The following is an 18,286-nucleotide window of genomic DNA, read 5'->3' as shown; positions in this document are numbered from 1 at the left end:
ATTGTTTTTGGTTTCCGGCGAAACGTTGCCTCGTAGAACTCTCGTTAGCCTTATTAGGGAGTACACGTTATAGTTTTGAATACAACCAAAACATTGAAAATATTCGCATAAAAAACAGAGAGAAATATAGGGCTGGGCTGCCGGCATCGGCTCCCAGAAAAATGGCGAGCCAACTTGGTTCACGAGCTTGTAATTATTCAGCGTCGACTCTAATAGGCGAATGTGTCAAACTTATTACGCGTAACGCCCTCGTTTATGACAGCAGAACGCAGTCGACTTTCATTCGTGTCATTTCGTCGCTTTAACGTATGATGCACATCAAAGCGAGGAAAGTATAGCGGTGGGCACGCGTACAAATCACGCGACGGGACGCGAGTATGAAAATCGTTTACTGGCCACCGCGTGCCAACTTGGCTCTTGCCGGACTACTTTAAATACCGCAAACATCCAGCTTGTTACACTAATTATAACATCGACCCGTTTCTGTTTTCCGATCGAGGTAACTGCTTCTCTCGTTCCCGTTTGGAAATCGTTACGTACTTTCCTTCGAACTCGCAAGGAACAGATAGGCAATAGCAATACGGCGATGAGTGGGTCGTGCACCAGCAAGGAAGTAGCGTTAATTAGTGGCAATGATACGATCGAGCTCTTCGATCTCCGTACGTCATTCACATTTAATATCTAATTTTTCCTCTCGCGAATCGTGGTTTATGATGTAATTTTAAAGACACGTAGGTTTTAGAACAACGAGTTTTTACGCGAATGTTATATCTATGAATGGAGGTCCTCCCGCAGGAATGCGTGGGTATATCATTTAAACAGGCATACAAGCGTGTTTTACACGACGCAACGATGGATCCCTGTCACGGCAATTTCTAAGATTACAACTGCGTTTAACCGCGAACACACGCTGTCTGCCAGCACACCGGAGGAAACTGCTGATCGTCGGTTCTGTCGTATTGTTGCGGGATTTTGTCGCGAACGCGTCTTCCTTGTTTAGATTAATTCCCGGCGTTCTATGCCAAGAATATATAATACATAGTTTCAACGTTTGAACACGACACGTGTTTGAAACTTTATTGACATCCAGGCGGATCGATTCGATGTCCGTAAATTTTAATATTCTACTATGAAAATGACAGAATTATTCTTTCGTTAAGTAAAAGAAAATGTCACTGCGCCGGTAACACACCGTGGTATAAAAACGAAAATAGATGTTTTAAGATATTTATAAATATTTATGTCCCGTACAACAGGAACGATAAATAATGTCCTGTACCAATAAAAACTTTTCTTTCAAATTTAAGATATTTTTTAATGCGAGAAATATACAATTCGTAGATCAAAAATAATCGAAAGAACGTAGGATTAACTAGCGAGAGGATCACTCTAAGGATTTGTGACGTCACCCATAAGACATAAAAAATCACGTCGATCGTCTCAGTGATCTCCTCATCCCCGTGTAACCCGTAGCTAATGCGTCTCGGTTTCCGCGTCGGAGAATTCGTGAAGCTAATTGGATGGAGGTCGCCAGCGTAGGAGATAATGGATATTAATTACCGCGTCTTACTTTCCGCGGCATTAAACATTTTCTTGAAGACGGGTGGACGGGTGGCAGAAGGTGGGTCATGGGGCGGGAGGGGGTTGCGGCCACCATCCCTCATTGTTAGCTCCTTTAAAAAGACGCCGTCCTCCGTTAAGTATAATAAGTACGAAGTCTGCCGCCTACCCAGCTCTTCTCCTCCCCCTCGTCTTTTCACAGGTTGGTCCCCCCTTTCCCACCCCTCCACCCACCTTATAATCCATCTAAATTTTAAGAGCGGATCAGCGAATCCCCTGGAAAACTTCGCTACGGAGTTGCCGCGGTAATCCATTTAAATAATTCCCGTCGTGGCAACACGGCGCGAAAGGGGTCCTCTTCCGCGTTCGACGCCGATCGTCTTTGCCCTCTCCTCGAAGCCTTTGGTATGATTTCCGTGTATTCGCCACCGCGAACAGTTAAAATTCGCAAAGGAAAATTCGCGACGACGACGTTACTATCCGTTTGCTGCGTTTTCTTCTTTCGACGATCTTATAAATGGAGATATATCGTTTAGATGACGTTTTAAGAAAACAAGACGAACGTTCGATGTCCTTCCAACGCAAGACTGAATTATTTTGGGCTGCGACTTATTAAACATATTAAGCTTCCACTAGCGAAAGAATCATTCCGTGTACATATAAAATCCTTCTAGGAAATTCTCACAAACAGACCTATATTCTCGACGTGCATTAAATTCCATCATCGTCAAAGATAACTCTCTAAATCGTCCACTAACTAAACACATCCAAAGATGTTGGTTGAGAGGTTTCGATCTAGCTCACAAAGGATCTGGAAATTCATTTGTATCGCGGCTTGCGCTGCTGTACACGGTTCGTTTGGTATTCTCGGCCTAATGGATCGCGAGCACTCGCGGCGAACGAAGTTGTCAGCGGCGTTGCAAGCGACGCCGTGGTCTCGTCGCCGCTTCAAAGTGATCGCAGAACGCGCGGCCTGTTCTCCTAGGAAGGGCCCCGCGTGCCCGCTACACACCGGCGAGCACCGATAACTCATCGAGACCTCTGCCCTTACAACGAGCCATCACCGTGAGAGGCGCGTCCAGGCCCCAACACGGGATGATTAATGAACGACCGCGAAATGTACTCGGATTAGCGTCGTCCGGCGTGCCGGAGCTTGTTTCTGCGCGCAACTTGTAACAAAGATTCTTTTCATCAGTCATCCAGATATTTCTGGGCCGTTTAATGGACCGGACACGCTGCAGGAAATGTACCGGCCGCTTGTAGGGGATCGTTGCGAACGATGCTCGCTTCTGGCGGACTAATAACGATAGGGGGCATCTTTGCGTGGCGCTGCTTTCGTGTTCGTCGACCTGCTCACGGGACCACGAGGTATGTATAACATACGATAGAAGACTCGTCTTTGTTACATGCAAGAATCTTTTTTGCCACACCGTAAAGATAGTCGAAGATTAATGATCGTGATGTAAGCAGGAAGCAAAGTATTGGATTAACACTTTACTATCTGCGTGATGGAAGGATTCGTTTTATCGATACACGCTATTAGTTACAATCTTCGATGGATGATAGTGAAAAATCGCTCGCGCGGAGGTCGCCTTCGTCAATAAGAAACTTTAAGTCACTGCCGATTTGGTCAATGAAATGCCTAGAAAACACAATTATCTCTTTGCATTCCACCGACGTTTATTCGCAAAAAGGAACATCCAAGGTTTTAAGTTCGCTCATTTATAGCTTCGATAAAGCGCGATTAAATCCCGCGATTAGTCTTTATCAGGTCGCAAGAGTCGGAAGTTAGACAAATTTCATGGGTTTTTCAAGCAACGCCGTTTGATCTTCGAGTATCCTAATCCTAGTCTGTGGAGACGGCAATTCGTCGACGCCTCGTTCCCGTGCTCGTTCCTTTACCTGACTTCTAACCTCTGCCGTGCAAGCCAAAGCCCGGCGGCTTGATGGATGGACCGACGCGACGTCGCGTAAAATATACGCGCGTTCGCGTCGGCTGAGAGGAGAGCTCACTCGAGCGTAGCGGTGCTAGTTTACGCGCTCGAGTGTCGAAAGAAAAGTGCTTGGTAGTGATGACATCAAGCATGATTAAAGGATGTTCGTCGTTCGCCGAGTTGAAAATCTTCTCTCAATATTTTAATCGATGATACTAGTTTCCCTGAAGCAAAACTGATCGATTCCATTTTTTATCAATTTCTCAATTTCATATGTAAGAACGTGATTAATATTCGATTTTCAAGAGACAAACGATAATCTATCCATTGGTTCGAAACCACGGTCATTAAAAAACTACATCAGTCTCGTTATTCATCAAACTACGTAGCTTAACCGAAGAGTATATCATAACTTCGCGATTGAATCCCGACATCAAGCCCATCGCTAGTTAGAAATTCACAAGTCGGGACGAGCGCATTCCGCGTCGTCCGAAGAGACCGAGAGGCGGTTCTCGCAGTCATGGTCGTCGAAGCCGCCACGTCAACGAAACTATTCCCGTCCGTTGGTCCCATGAATCTTTTCCACCGTCTTACCCGTCAGCCCGAACCTCACGCTTTTCGAGACGTCGCAGCACTCAAACACGCGCCTCCGCGACAGATCGTCGATGATTTGTTATCGAGGCGTGTCACGGAGGCGTGAGCGCGTCGTACGCTCGATCTACGGGCGAAAAGCACGCGGCTAGCCTCTTCGACGAAGGTGAAACTCTCGGGGACGGCCCTCGTCGTTTTCCCGTGCCATTCGTGTTTCGCAGGCACTCGTTGAAAAAGCGTCACGATTCGGACACGTGTTCCAAGCTCCTAGTACTTGCATTTTACGAATGACGATTCTCTTTGGGCGCGGCGCGCGTTTTCGTCGCGAGCTTTCACGAACGTATACACTGTTTCACGAAGCATTCTTTGATGTTCGAATAGCTAGCAAGTTGAAGTCGAAAAGTTGGACCTTTTGTCGTTGGAAATAGTTATCGGAGAAAAGGATAAGGCAGACAAAATGCAGAAGATATTGCTCAGCTATATATACAATGTGTCGACGTTGCGTAATAGAGCGACATGGATACAGATTTATATTTGGTAGCTTCTTCGAAGCTCACGCGAGTTTGCTTGATGCCTAAGAGGGGCTGTCGTCGACCTATAAGGGTGGTATTTGACCACGATGCCACGTAAGCCACGACCGCGACGACCCCTGTCCTCGAGGATTTGCCGCGAAAACCCTTCTCGGTTTCGGAGGTGATCAGTCACTGGTGCCACCCTCCGATCCAGCTCCAGAGTAAACAAACTTACCGAGTAGGCTTGACCGTGGGGCGAAGGTGGCGGGGATCGCAAACGATGTGTCGAAGCTTTGACGAATACGATACGGAAACACGTTTTCGTTGCGAGGGTAACGGTAAACATTTGGAAGATATTCATGCCGATATTATTACTTCTACACAGAGAAGAGATCGAGTAGAAGAGGAAGAAGCTGGAGAGGAATTTTATTTCCATTTTCTACCATGATTGTAGGTATAAACATCGCGAAACAAGAGCTCTCGATATACCTATTTCGCTCTGAATCTCCAGATCCAAGCACGTCTATCGTATTTATAGTATTCCACGGCGTGTAGCTTGCGTGTAGCTTCGTCACGGACTATGACGAACGATCCGAGTTTATCACAGTCGTACGGCCAGCGAATGGGCTAATTTTTAATCGAGCAAGACCGCGGCCGAGAGGAAGAGAGAGAAAGTTCTCGAGGAGAGACGTTCTTCTTTGGAAGCTGGGAAGAGGAAAGGAACGCGCGGGGAGCAACCGATACCGCCACTTAATGCCGCGGCTCGAAATTAATTAAACTTTTGCGTTCGTTCCCGGGACCGGCGGCCAAGAGGTTGAGAGGGGACGGTGGTGGAAATAAAACGTTGATGACACGGCAAGCCCGGTTCCGTAAAGCCCGACCCTGCCTCGACACCGTCGCTCCTTAATGGGAAAAAGGTAAACGAATTCTCACGCTGTTCCCATCGCTTCTGATAAAATAAAACGGACCCTGCGCCTCTCTCCTTTAGCTGGGCGCCAATGAGCGGAGAACAAGGGTGGTAAACACGCGCCATCGCGGTACGAAGAGGGGTTTGCATCACCGAGCTTTTTTCCCCAAATATCGAATGTTGGAAAATTTGCCTGAAATTGGAACACTCTTTCTCCGCTCGTATAATCGTCGCTGGTGTAGAAGTTTCGATGAGAGCAAGAGGACGACTGAAGAAGATGATTGCGTGATTAACTCTATACAGTCGTTTATCACTTATCGTATATTCCAATTTCAGCAACATTTGACAAATCGCATTACAATGTGATTACGGTAGATATGGCTTTTGACGAAGTTATAGCGTAGTGGAACACAGTAGAAGTTTGTTGAAATAGAAATATACAATATATAAGTGAAATTTATGAAATGCTAGATTTAATTCCATGCTGGCTTGAAGACGTTCCCTTGTATAACAGGAAAGACTAATTTGATTCAACCGATAGATAGGCGAAAAAGGTTGTACAAAGAATAGGGACCGCTACTTTCCGGGAGAATGGGCTTGCTAACGAGGCCGCTATCTTCCAATTGCAATTGCTGTTGTTCACTGTCAAGTGGAATCCATGTAAACGTCATGTATGAAGTAACTCGGAATACTCGCGGGTATATCATTAAACTGAAAATGAAACTGACGTTTCGTTAACATCGTTCCCGGCTCGCTCAAGTTCCAGATGAATATCTTCCAAAGCGAATATTGCGCGTTTAAACCGCTTCATATAAAAATTATAAAGAAAGCCAGGATACGAAATGGTTGGATATAAAAAGTTCACGAGAAAGTGTCTTCATTTCGATCTCGTTAAGAGCGTACAATAAAAAGGTCCGTGTTAAGACCTTACTTTTGTGAGGCGTGGCCCATTCAATTAATGTCCATGGAACAAGCGTGCTCATTACCGGCCCTCCGCACCTCTATAATTATCGGTACATCGCTCAGAGTACAGAAGCGGACCGGTTCGCAAGGCCTTTCCGGTTATTTAATCGCGTGCGCGCCAGTCACACGCCGCTTCAAAGCGATGTATATTTATAGGTTCGTTAGTCGGAGGAAAGGAAATGAAAGAACCAGCGAAAAGCTGCGAGATCTCCTAGAACCGACGCTGCTCTTTTTCCCTTTCCGTGAACCGCGTCTCTGATTCCCTTGCAGAATGTCGCCGATCAAACGAAACCGCACGTTTACCGGCCACTTCCGTTCGGGGAAGCCAGACCAACGTTGTATTCTAAGCACGTGCTATGCATGACAGATAGCTTTCGGCAACTATCGCAGGTAATCGCCATGGTATCGAGAAGTTGTTCGTGGTTTTATTTTGGGCCGACATTTTGATAGCGATTACTCTCATTAGATGAAAATGCCGTGAACGCTAACGATTTTAGATACACTGCCGACTGCGCAGCTAATGAAATCTGGATATAGCCAGAAGCACAGTTTCTTTAGACCAAGAGCACCCAAGTTCCTCTAGCTCCAGATTCGATTCGAGTACAAATCAAGATCGGAACTCTTAAATCTCGCAGGAATGGGAACGAAGCAGCAAGGTTCTTTCTTCGGTTTTGATTGGACCGCCGCCGCCGCAAAAGCGGTCCAACAGTGGTACGTAAAATGATCAACCGGCAGGGGAAAGTTTTCTTTTGGTTGTTGTTGGTTGAGGCGATGGTACAGCGTGGCGCCACCTTGGCGGCGGTAGCGGCTAACAACCGTGTAAAAAGCGACGAAATCGAGAGTGTCGGTGGGCCTGGCAAGGAGACACGATCCGGAGAGGGATGTGGAAAGAGGGAACATCCTATAAAACAATTGACGCGCGCGGGGAATCAAGGAGTTACTCGATAAACCTGTTTTCTACTCCGCCAGCCACCATCGAAATCCTTCTTCTACCAAGCTACTCCAAGAACTGAATGAAAGCTCCTCCTTCACGAAACTTCGTTTCCGATCTCAATGCTTTCTGTACAAAGACACCGAGGAACTCTATGTTCTCCGTGGAAATTAATAAAATAAATCCAACCAAAGGGACTCGGTGGTGGATCACGGGGAATGGAAAATACGATGCTTATTGGGCGAAATAAGGGGGATAAAGGTAACCGCAATGGCAGCCGGGAGATACGTGTCGTTACAAAGGAGTCGTCTCTCGGAGGAGTCGGATCTCATAAACTCAGCCAGCTCGTTGCGATTTCTCCGGTGATTCAGTCGGCCGGGGGCAAACACAATCGCGTCGAGCAATTTTTGCGACGGTTTGACGGCTCCTCTTTTCGCTTCCCTCGTGGCTTCCGCGCTGGCGCGTCCTTATTCTCTAAATTGTTCCCATTCGAGGATGAGCCGGTGGTTCGTCCCTGAAAGGCTCGTTCGCGCTTATAAATCTCAGCCCGGAGCGGTGACGTCGTGGAGGAAGAAGAGACGTACGTACGGAAGAGAGAGAGAGAGAGAGAGAGAGAGAGAGAAAGAGAGGAGAGAGAGAAAGAGAGGTGACAGAGAGGGAGAACGGGGTAGGTGAGAAAGAAGACGCGCGTGAGAGGAAGGGGAGAAGCGATTCCCACAAAGCGCTCCACCCGCCTCTTTGCCGCTGCAAACCATCTCTTTATGGAGTCAGCTCTGATCCGCGAGACGCGGGAATCAGAAAGAAAGGGCGAGCCGAGAGGACCGAGGGAGAAAACGTCGCGCGGCGAGGATCCGACCTCGGAATTCCTAATTCTACGAAACCGTCCAAGAATTCCCGAAAGGTTCCATTCACCAGGCTGGGCCCGGGCATATCATTAGCACCGTTTCCAGGTACTCCGAGGGCCTGCGGCCTCGTGTGAATGGTAGGTTTAGTGACTATCTCTCTGCTTCTTTTCTCTCTCCTTCTTCCTCACGCTCTCTGATTTCTTCGCTGTGATCGTTGTCTCCTTGCTACCTTCGTTCTTTTCGAGTTCCCTCGAGACCGTCTTCCTCCGGTTCTACTTGGTTTTTGTATACTCAGTGAGAACTTTGTTCTTTCTTTCTCATACGTTGCGTTCCTCCGAACACATCGAAAGTTGGATCTTTTTTTTCGATAAATTCTGTTGTATTACGCGATCTTGGAGATTATTCGAATGGTCATCGAAGAAAGAATGAACGGCCGGTTCAAAGTCGTCGAGGTGCTCGGACGGCAGAGAACATTGACGCGACACGACGCGTAGCCTGTTCGTTTTTTTCCCTCGGGCGTGTTACACGTCTGGAGCGTGGTCGAACGAGAAAGAACGAGAAAGCGTAGCACGGTGGTCGTCGAGTGGGCGGTTTTGTTCTGACGAGACCTGCCGATTTACACCGTATGTCGTTTTTGGCCAGGCCAGGATGCAATGAACGGGCCCCAGGTAACCGTACAGGTACGTACCGAATCGACAACGACGACGACGACGACAACGACGACAACGACGACGACAACGACGACGACAACAAGGGAACCCTGCTGCTGAATGGCCAGACGAGGACCTCGTTAACTATGGCCTTGGCGCCGTTCGAGATGTCCGCTTTGATATCGCGTCTGAAAAGTTCCAGTCGGCCCGTGGCCGCTCTCTCACCTTCGTCCTTCTCCTTTTTTCCTCTCCTTCTGCTCTTACTGACTTTTTACTCCGAGAGAAATCGAGTTTTACGTTCGATCGATCGACTCCAGCATCTTCTCGTCCACCGATCTTCTGCCTAATCGAGTATAAGAACGATAACGAAGGAAAAAAGTACTTGTATCCAGAAGAGTTCAAAGATAACGAAGCTAAGCATGTCAAACAGTAACTCGAAAAAGGGATAGTTTTACATTTGACGAGTAGTGAACGAATCAGTCGGATATTTGTATCGTTGGCAGCGTATCCGACTGTATCGAAGCTAAATCGATGGACTGTACACGGTACCTATTTGTTCTATATTTGTTCAATGAGTTTCGAAATCTCCATTCAGTCTGTTCAGCCGCGGCTAGTTCGAGAACGGTTGAATGATCGATGTCGTGGGTGGTCAACAGCGGAGGACAGTTGTGTGAATGAGTCCAGTGTTCGATGACTCGTTTATGTAGGTCGTTATCAGCTTACACGGGAATATCCGAATGACCCGAGCTTCGATGCTCTGGCAAAAACCATTTATTGTCCCGGCCATTTATGAATTCGAGCAGAACGTGCGGCAAGTGATAAACGCCGCCGATAAGAAAACCGATTAGGGGCAAATAAAACGGTTGCGTGTAAGATCGAGGCATAAAGCGACCGAAACACAGGGAAAATCAATCGATAACGTCGAACACAACGGTTTTCAATTTTTACCGCACCGGATAAAAATCGACGATCAACTATATACGCGGGAGAGGGGGAGGGGGTGCGTGCGTATCGATGAAATTCGGCTCATGCGGAGGAATTTACGACGCAAACCTGTCATTTAACAAAATTACGCGTCCAAGGTAAATTATTGATTCTTCAATCGTTTTGATTGCACTGACACGATACACCGTTCGGCCATCAAACACGCGATCATTACGCCAGATAAAAAACATGTTCGATATCGTAACATGTTCGATGCAAATTTATTCGCTGTTTGCCGGCACGCTTAAAAAATTATTTCAACATCGGCAAACAGTTTTACACAAATGGCTGCGTTGTCGTTCGAAACGTTTACTCACTACCGACCAGTGTAAACCGGGTGCAAAAACGTTTCGAATCTCTCGTTGATATTTTTCCCGTCACGCTCTTTTTACCTTTTTCCTTTTTTTCCCCCTTTTTTTTACGTGTACACGTTGCCCGACATCGCGATCCAACAAATTACCATTCGAAATAAAATTGGATAGCGAAGTTCGATGCCAAATCTTGAATCATGCTAAGGAACTTAGCCAAACGTTTCGCAAAAGGCGGTCCCGATTTATCATCCAACTAACGTTCCTTGAGTCGTGTAGGTACGCTTGTTCGTGAGTTCTCGTCTAATCAGCTCGCGATGTTCTTGCCGCGAAAGGTTTCGCTTCTCTAGCAGCTCGTTAGACGCTCGTTTTGATGTTACCGACGTGACTCTCACCGATCCAATTATTAATAGCTCTACCCGGATACCGGTGCTGATTTTTCCAAACGATTCCCTTACTCGCGAATTCCAGTTATTAGGTAAGATTTCGCTGCAATCGTGTTTGCCTCGGTTTCGACCCAATTTCGTTGAATAAGTGTTGTCACGATGTCGGACGGTGGTGTACGATGATATAAGTAGGGACAGAGGGAACTGTTACCTTTCAAATAGTTGGCAGGTGATGGTTGAGCAGCATCCAAGATCGTGTTGAAACCAGTCAAGCCTGTAAACGACGATTCGTATTAATAGTCTATTAAGGTAACAGGGTTACCGGGTATCGGTAGAACGAGTTGATACGCTCGTCTTGCCAGTGCAATCCTAATTTCCGGGAACAGCTGGCTGGTAATATCATAATGATAAACGAGCAATATTTCTCGATTAGGATTTACGATCGTATGGAAACTTTGGCGATCTTCTAAAAGCTCTTCCAAAATTTACAGAAATGCTGGCTGTTGCTCGTCCGGTATCGACGATCGCGTGACAAGGGTTCACCTTGGATCGTTCGTGGCGGGAACACGACCGAGAAATAGGCAGGTACATGGGAACGAAAGCGTCGACGAGGCCAGCGATAGAGACAGGGCGTGTGACGCGGCCGCGGGTTAATAATAATTCGCGGCCGGGTCGCCGGTGTTCGGATAAGATAACAGGAAAGGCTGTTGGTAATAGGTGGTAGGTAGTCGACTAGCGATGCGAGGCAGAAAGAGAGGGAGTTACGCGTATATCGACGCTACGGTTTGGCGGGAAAACGAGGTGCACGGTGGAAAGAGGGATCGTTGGTTCGCGGCGTGGAATAGAGAGCGCGAGAAGAGAACGGAAGAGCGAACGAGGAGAGAGAGAACTAGGCGTGTGCGCGGCGTAGAACATACGCTTCATTAACGGATCATCTCGTGTTAATATCTACTTTATCCTGGGGCTGACCGTATCAGCTCTGGCCAGGCGCATGGATACCAACGGATACCAACAGGACGCGCGGCAGGCCTGCAATCTACCCTATCTCGCTGGCGCATCATCGTCCACAACTCCAGCCAGTGCTGTACCAGGAGCGAGAGAGAGAGGGAGAGAGGGAAGGAAGAAGAGAGAGTGAGAAAGGGAGGGAAAGAGAGAGAGAGGGTATGTGTGTACCGGTCGAGTCTTCCCCTCCGACCGAACGATTCGACCACCGCCTCGATCCTCTCTTCTTCCTGTTTCGAAGGTTCCTTCTCTTTTCGGCCAATCCGCCCTCCGCGTTGTCTCTCCTTTCACTCTGTTTCATCTGTAGAAACGCGTCGAACCGTCAACAACGCTTTACTCCCACGATCTCAGCGCGCGCGCACACAGATTTCCTCATTAACGCGCGACTATGTCGGGCCCCAGGATCGATAACGAAACTTCACCGGTGGCGATCGCCGCGGTAGGTGGTAAGGTTGCGTGTAATTGGACATTTTCGTTCGGCCTCTATCTATCGCGCGCAGAATGTAATTGCCGGCGAGTCGTCGTGGTCGTCCTCGTTGTGTCGTCCGAAGTCCGGATTGACGGTAGAACGGTATCCTAGTAGACTGGCTTTCACCATCGATGTATATTTGTGCGGACAAGATTGACCACTGTCCGCTGCGTCGATCGATGGCTTATCGTCACTTCGAGGACTTTAGTGACGTTACTTGGCGGTAAATTCAATTTTAGATCTCTCGTCGAGCCATTCCTTTCTTTTATCAAAATTAATACCTCGATAAAGTGAATACGATATCCATTATGCTCGAATCATAATATCAACACACTCGTCTATTCTCGCGTGTTTAAATAACCTTGGAACAAAATTCCTCTGTGCGTGAATACTTCGAGCGGTTGCTCGATAACAAACGATCGGCGGAGAAACGCGAGTATGTTCGATCGAATCTAAGGTGGCGCGTTCGCGAAGTCTGGTTCGAAGGTGAAACGCACACGTAGAGAAGAGACACGAAGCGCAAAGGTAAACGCAAAGGTAGCCAACGTTAGGGGGTGGCGGAGTTACGAGCACCACGGGGCTAAGCGCGCTCTGCGGCTCGTATAACATCGTAATCGCAACGACGGTAATAACGTCTCGTAAAGTCTTTTTACATAATCAGCATTACTCACAATTTAGGGACGGAATGGGCCACCGAGAAGATAGCGTTGCCGCCCGGTGGTGGTAACTCGTAGGGGTGGCTTGTGGCCTGGTAGCACGGACTACAACCCCTCTTTCTCTTTCATTCGTGCCTTTCGTGGCCGATGACGAAGTGGGCATAACCACGTGCTCGTGGATACGCTGGCAGCCGAGAGCAGGGAGGGGGTCTAGTTAGACAAACGAGCCCCTTGCGGGGTGTTCCAAAGGATATCCTACCAACCGAGCGTATCGTCGCTGCCTGGCCATTGCCTGCAGGATGTGTAATAGTATGTACGTACTCGCGTAATATTAGAGCTCCCTCGCAGTTTGTCAGCCCGGTTATTCGCGCGGGGGAATGATTAGCGAGTGTTACTTCCATTATTCGTTCAATTTTGGGGTTGATCTAACACGGTTGTTGAACAAGGGCTGAAAATCGCGTACGTCTCGTTTACGCGGTTATTAAAAGAAATATTCAGAGATAGAAATGACAGGAATAGAATAATGTACGTTCGTCCGAGTATATATAGTATTTTATAATACGGTAACTCGTTACGTCCCTTCGATAATGTTTCTTATATAACTGGCCAAGTAATCTGTTTTTCTCTTTCTCTCTCAGTCGTGTTACTAGTTTATTTAGTCAATAATTGAAATAAAAAATAATCACCTTAAATCATACAATATATTCATTACGCTTCAATTTCATTCTTTTGTAGCTATAAACGGGTTACGGCCGCGAATGGGAAGGGAACACCTCTGGTTCTTCGAGCTCGCCACTTTATATAACCCGGAACGTGTAATGGTATGTAGGTATTTCGTAATATTACGCAGCGCTTGCAGTTTCTATGCCGTTAGGTCGGCGGAGGAAATGACGAGCGAGAGTTACCTCCATTACACGTTCAGTTCGACTACGAGACTGCAACGGCGCGCGGTAAGACCCCCTTCAACGAGTCTACCATCCTATATATTCGAATATTTTCCTGCCATTACGCATAATCATTGCTCCGTAAAACGCAAGAATCTTTTCTCGGTCTACGTACATTGAAAAATACCACGTTGCAAACGTCTTTGAAATAAATTAAATTTCTCAATTGCCGATCGAAATTTTTCAATTACCCCTCAGCCGCTAATACGAGGACAGGGTCGGGTCAACCGATTAACATACTTAACTTCTCAGCTCAACCAAGCATCTCCAACTACCGGTACACATTCCCCAAGCGTACCGTGAAAACGTTACAACGGTCGAATGTAACGATACTGAAAGACCCGAGAAAGACCGACGTAAATCGTCCAGAGAGAAAGAGAAGGAGAGAGAGAGAGAAGGTAGACTCAAAGAGTTCTCTAGGAGGATGTTTGTCTTGGAACCGATGTAGGAGAACGCGGCTAAGTCCAGGAAGTGGGACTGGACGACAGAGGAGAGCAAACCGGATGTGGTAGGTGGTAGGGTGGGTGGGGAGAATAGTAGGTTGGTCGAGGTGGTAGTCAGCTGCTGTCAGTCCAGTCCATCCGTCCGTCCGTCCGTCCGTCCGTCCGTCCGTCCGTCCGTCCGTCTGTCCTGGCTTGGTCGGTCGTGGTCCGCAGTCCGTTACAGCCAGACACAAACCCCACCGCCTTTCGAGGTCGGAGGTGGATACACGCTTTTCTACTTAGCGAACGGACACCCCCAAGGGGGTTGAAGGCCGAGACCCACCCTAATTGCGTCCGAGAGACCGGACAAAGCGCGACTCGTGTATGTGTGCGCGCGAGCGCGCTCACCACCGGCGGAGAAGCCGGTGTGCAAGGAGAAGGTTGGTGGAGGTGGTTATGTCCGGAGCCAGCCGTTCAGTTCCGGTTCCCACCTCTTGTCCGTCGGCGTACTGCCCTCTGGCGGTCGACACGCTGTACTACAAAGTTTGGCGGACTGAATAAACTTGGCGGCCGACCCTCCGAGAACTTGGAAAAACCGGACAAGCCGGAGTGAAAAGCCTCGGTCGGTCCGGAAATGAAAGGGAACGGAGAGACGAGCCGCGGCCAGCCTGATACTTCATGAGCTCTTTTGCGCCACCATTCCTCCACCTCGGCTAACATTACCCCACTGTTGCGGCCACGTCCGTTCGACGCGATGAAAACCAGAGTCGAGGCTGTTTGTTCCACGGCCGAAAGTAAAGTTCTCTTGATATCTCGTATTAACGTTCGATACTTTCCGCCTTTTACAAGACAGGCAAGCCTTGCGCCGTTTTCTCTACTTTTTAAGAGCCTTCTCTCCCCTCCCCCCTGCCCTACCTATTATCCGTGAAGTTTTTAGGTTATAGGAGAAGAGTATTTTCGAAGGCGGCGTACCCATACTCCGATAGATCAGAACCAAACTCACCGAACTAAGTACGTATACGGAAGGCTGGGATTACGGGTAAAAAATTGCACAGTAAACCGTTGTCACAGATCGTAGACAGGAAATATCGTTATGAATAGATTGTAAGAATAACTACGTGGAGCGGTAGCGAAGCGACAACCGTCGATACACGATATACTAGCTACGATATTCGTACTGGATTTGACGTAATAACGCAATGTTATACCTCTTTCTACCCCAAACGGCAACAAAACGAAATAGCTTTTCAAACGTCCAACATATTCACCGTTTTCAGTGTTCTAACGTAACGTCTATCGCGATCATAATTTTCTTCTCTTTTAGGCGCGTAAAAATTCAGTTAACCTTACCTTCGTCATACTCGTTATTCGATAAAATTGAAACGCCGTCGACTCTTTCATTTACACACTCGTACAATTTGTCCCCATAGTCGAGTCGAAGAAGGAGTCAATCAAATCGGATGTCGTAAAAAGGCAATCGTAAGAAGATTCGTACGAGAGGACACCGTGGCGGAAGGTCGGCGTTGAGTGGAACGCGATATCGGCGGTTGTCGCGATCGTAGCGCCGCCTGGAGCACAAGGAAAATTCGATAGAGGCGGAGTTCGAGGTGCGGCTTCTCCTCGCATGCTCCTCCCATGAGCTCGAAAGCTACCCACGGTACAGTCGAACGGTGCCTATGGATCTCAGAAGCTTGCACGACGACGACGGGAGACCGTAGCGCGCCCTGGCGACGAGCTCTGCAAACGAACCGGCAAGTATTCCACTAGCAAGAGCCGAGAGCCGCGGACCTGTCGTTGTTCAGTACCGATTCGTTCTCGATTTCTTTTTTCACGGCTAACCTATGAGTGAACGGAGTGTTCACGGTTTTCGCTTATTGATTCATCGTTAAGGATTTTATTAGGAAGATGTTGGAGGTTCCATGATGCTGTTGCCATCGAATGTTTGAGGTATGCTTCACGATGTCCCGGCAGTTTTCGGAGGTTATGCCTGGAGGTACAGTATTCGATAATGTTATTTACGTTGCAAAATAATATGACGTAAGAGATTCGGTGGCGCTGCTGTCAGAGCAGCTACGAAAATATTTATGTGCTTATATAATATATGCTTTTAATTCCTATTGAAAAAGTAGCTTTTTGGAAAAGATAAATTATTGGGAGTTACTACAAAATGTTACAAGTTTCGTGAATATTCCATACGAATATTATGTCTCAATAGACGTAGCTGTGCGAAAAATGTAAATACACATTTAAATGTAGAAACATTGCAAGTATCGTCAACATTCTCAAATTCCTATCGTACCAACTGTCCCATTGCTGGTATTTATTTTTTTCCAATGTTTTATTTATTACATTTTTTTGCGTCGAAGGGTCCCATATAAAAACGTTGCTTAATTGGCAAACGACAGTGACAAACGATAAAAAGCATTGTTCCAAATTAAACGAATTAATATGCTTGAAATTGCGCATTGTTGATACACGTATCGTACCGTGAAACACGAGATTCATGTGTACATGTATGCCTTTTTTTCCCGACCCTGTTTACATCAACGTCGTTTTTATGAGAATGTAATTACTCGGTTTGTAACGAATACAACGCGAATTATAATATATAGTCCCGGTCATTTATTGCGTACAATTGCTTGCATTGATTTTCTACCGTTCCGGTAACCAGACCCGTTCCCAATGTCTTACATTTTCCACTTATAAACAGTTAGGCGCTTCGACCATGATAGATGCCGACTACCACCTGCAACTTAATCACGCTAATTAAGGACTTCGCCATCTTAGCCTATTATTAATCTTACCCAGCGCTCCCTCTTGATTCTCGGTGGATTGCGTTCAGCGCCACTGAATCAACTTACATGTGTTACTCGACCATTACGCAGCCGTTATAACATTTTTCTTTTCTTTAGTAAAAAAGTAATTAAATACTTTTTTAATGGAGGGTATCTAGAAATTTTATCACGTCGTTCTTCTATAAAGATACGGCTGTGTTGGTTATATTTGTTCGAAGCTATAATGGGAAAGAAATAGTAAAAAAAAAAAAAAAAAAAAGGAGACAGAATTCGGCTCACGGTGAAACGAAGCGGTATAGTACAAGGTGTATCGATATCCGACCGGAATTGAGATTCAGCTTCGTAGATCGTGAACGACCGTTCGGACGATGGGAACGTTCAGTATGCCGGTCGTAGCTCTAATGAAAAATAGGTTACCTTTTAGTAAACCGTTTTATAGTACTGTAGCCGGAGGGAATGAAGATCAATAAAACAGCGAGAGAAAAAGAACGATTTGAGGGTGGCTCCGGTTTCAAGGCGACGATGGCAGGGTCGGTGGGTGGCGATGGAGAAGGGTGGACAAAATAGGGGTAGTAGGAGACGCAGGGCGGGGTGAAACGATACTTCATTCAATTTAAATGAAACTCGTATTAACGGTGTGAAATCAGCGAATTCAATTAGGCGAGCTTTTATTAATACAACATGATTAATTAAACAATACCGTGAGAGGGGGTGGTGGTGAAGTGTGGGAGACGATGGTTGAAGGTTCAGGGACTCGCAAAGGGTTGTCGGGAGAGCGGCAGATGTTCGTGGCGTCAACCAAATTATTAAATGTCGTAAGTTGCGCGCCCCACTTCGAGGCAGGGATTGTTGTTAAATTCTTCCCGCTTCTTTGGCGAACTTATCGCGTTTCAGCAACCCCTTTACTTTTGCGATCTTGGAAAACGGCGATGCTTGTTTTTAACGATTAATTTTAATTAAATGTCAGTTTCTCTGCGCCAATTATAAACGTTCATTTCTTGTAGCGTAGTCGGAAAAAAGCAGCAGTTACGCGAAAGTGTATACATCCTTGGCGTTGCGTTATTCTTGACTACGTGGTTGCTTGTACTTACGTTCTACGACCTTGACTTTAACGGGGTCGGATCAAACACTTAACCGCTCTCTCATTAATGTAGAAGCAGATGTGAATGCACGCGGCCAACGACGCATGTAGCCTCGTATATCGTGTTTTAGCTATTAGTCAGCCACTCGAAATTTCATATAATGCCTGTCAATCACCCAGCAGTTATTTGTCTCAGACAATCGCCGTCCTAACGAGACAGAACCGTGAACGATTATGCACGGATTTTAAAGGCATCGATCATTCAGTCATTCTGATTTTCAATATTCAACGCGAAGATCGCCGCCTGGTTGATTGAAAAATTTCGGAACGACCGAACGATTCAATT

The 18,286-nt window shown here is 46.9% G+C and overlaps 2 long non-coding RNA genes across 2 annotated transcripts in view; one reads left to right on the top strand and one right to left on the bottom strand.

The window, feature by feature from the left end:
• Positions 1–18,286, bottom strand: part of LOC138189917 (uncharacterized) — a 145,726-nt gene that overhangs the window by 34,635 nt on the left and 92,805 nt on the right. The window contains exon 3 of the long non-coding RNA XR_011176161.1: positions 10,783–10,845. This is a non-coding gene — a long non-coding RNA (uncharacterized LOC138189917). The remainder of the gene's footprint in view (positions 1–10,782; positions 10,846–18,286) is intronic.
• The window catches only part of LOC138189934 (uncharacterized), an 88,298-nt gene continuing 85,863 nt past the window's right edge, over positions 15,852–18,286 (top strand). The window contains exon 1 of the long non-coding RNA XR_011176163.1: positions 15,852–16,011. This is a non-coding gene — a long non-coding RNA (uncharacterized LOC138189934). The remainder of the gene's footprint in view (positions 16,012–18,286) is intronic.

The sequence above is a fragment of the Bombus flavifrons genome, chromosome 1, assembly GCF_040668555.2.
Source record: "Bombus flavifrons isolate JBK064 chromosome 1, iyBomFlav1_principal, whole genome shotgun sequence".
Taxonomy (NCBI): Eukaryota; Metazoa; Arthropoda; class Insecta; order Hymenoptera; family Apidae; genus Bombus; species Bombus flavifrons.
Note: the sequence above shows the minus strand (reverse complement) of the source record. Positions and strands in the feature narration are given on the sequence as shown.